Source organism: Nematolebias whitei, chromosome 16 (genome assembly GCF_014905685.2).
Source record: "Nematolebias whitei isolate Nwh7 chromosome 16, NemWhi1, whole genome shotgun sequence".
Lineage (NCBI taxonomy): Eukaryota > Metazoa > Chordata > Actinopteri > Cyprinodontiformes > Rivulidae > Nematolebias > Nematolebias whitei.
In genome coordinates, this window is record NC_056513.1 from 1,071,108 (window position 1) to 1,073,033 (window position 1,926).

The following is a 1,926-nucleotide window of genomic DNA, read 5'->3' on the forward strand; positions in this document are numbered from 1 at the left end:
CAGCTGAAATTATCATATTATTAGCAGCTGAAATGATCATATTATTAACAGCTGAAATGATCATATTAGCAGCTGAAATTATCATATTTAGCAGCTGAAGTCAGCAACAATCAGTGATCTGCTGATCGACTTCACTGCAGCTGCTTCAGCTGACATTAATGAGTTCTACCAACCTTATGGGATTCATAATGAAACCACGTGTGGTGAAACCTACAGGACAGGGTCACGTTGCTTCAGTGTGAACATAGTTAAAGGGATTGTTCAGCTCTTTTTGAGTGAGATTCTCTGGAAAGTGTAGAAAACCAACAGTTGTAACAGATGAACGTGATGACGACGTGTCGGCAGGTTTCATCGTTCCATGTTGCTGAGACCGATTCCATCGAGAAACAGAAGTTGACCAGTCGCGGTCCTCAGCTGTTTTCATCGTTTTCTCTTGCTCTTCCTAACAAACACTTTGATTCTTTGTTCGATTTGTGTCATGATGAGAGACGAGCTCTGAGATCTCCTGAACCTCCTCTGCTCTAAATGCTAACTCTGAAAGGAACTGTGGACGAACCGTCACCAGTCCAGGACCCGCTCCGCTGCAAGAATCCATGTTTTCAGCTTCAGGTTGACGCGAAGATGAAAAGTTGGATCCAAAGCGTCCCTGAATTGTCAAACTGTGTTTCTTGGTTCTGTGATCTGGGCCTGAGCTAACACAAAGCCAGCTTCAGGTATTGACGAGCTAAAGGAGTTATTTTAGACCCGAGCAGCATCAAATAGACTCGGTGATCAAAGAGGAGAGGAGGAGGTGGGTGAACGCCTCCTGCCACTAAAACCATCATGGCTGCGCTGAGGAAAAAGGAACAGCAACAATATTAGTTTACTTCTCCCTCGAGGCACAGCTGCGTGTGTTTCTGTGGAAAAGAAGTCTGTGGAGTCCTGCTGTTTGCTGACACACACACACACACACACACACACACGCACGCACGCACGCACGCACGCACGCGCACGCACACACACACGCGCACCGGCAGACTGCTTTACCTCATGTGGATAAAAGAGTTGACCCCTGAGCTTCACGAAGCACAAACTGAAAGGACCGCCGCTCCCCCGTCGCTTTTATTTACCGCCACCGTCAACCCCCCCCCCCCATCGCCCATCGTCGCCACCCTCCATCTTTTCATCCCAGGATCTCAAAGAGGGCCAGAACGCCCGATCCTGCACCCGACTTCCTGGGGAGTAACACCCCCCACCCCCCAAAAAAAAACACAGACAAGAAAAGTTCAGGCCTTCCTGCCTGGTGAACAGTCCTGAGGTGTGTGGGGAGGGAGGGGGGGCAGAAGGCCACTTCTTCATAAGGCCCATTTGACCGATGCTGGGATTCAGAAGCAGCCTGACCCTTCCTCACCTCCTGCTCCTCCTCCTCACCTCCTCCTGCTCCTCCTCCCGCTCCTCCTCCTCAGCTCAGGAATGCTGGCCTTGTTTTTTTTCTTCTTTCGTTTCTTGCAGGAAATGAAACGCTCCTCTGTTGGGAGGGCAGCGAAGGTTTCAACTCCCCCCCCCCCCCTTTTCTCTACGCCTCCATGTGAGGAGGAAGGAGTCGGCTGAGCTTTTCAAGTGTGTGGGAGGTTAAGTTAACTGGCGCAGGCCTCAATCGCTGCTTTCACCTTCGCGGCCAAATCAAAGCGCCCACAGCTGGGCCCCCACACGCCTTGCAGCCTCTGACCTCCACCCCACCCACTTCTCCACTTCTCCCCACTCCGAGCGCTGCCTCTTACTGCTGGAACCATTCAAAAGAAAACCAGTGCCGACAAATTAATCTAAAAATAATCCGAGTGGAAGCAGAAGCTGTGGAGCAGAATCCACGACGGCTGAAGGAATTCACGGAGCGAGCATCCTATTAATAATTTATCTTTATTATCTCTAACTGTTATAACTCAGACT

The 1,926-nt window shown here is 50.2% G+C and overlaps 1 protein-coding gene across 1 annotated transcript in view; it reads right to left on the reverse strand.

Annotated features, from left to right (window-relative positions):
- Window positions 1-1,926, reverse strand: part of lef1 (lymphoid enhancer-binding factor 1) — a gene marked incomplete in the record, with an annotated part of 70,809 nt that overhangs the window by 923 nt on the left and 67,960 nt on the right.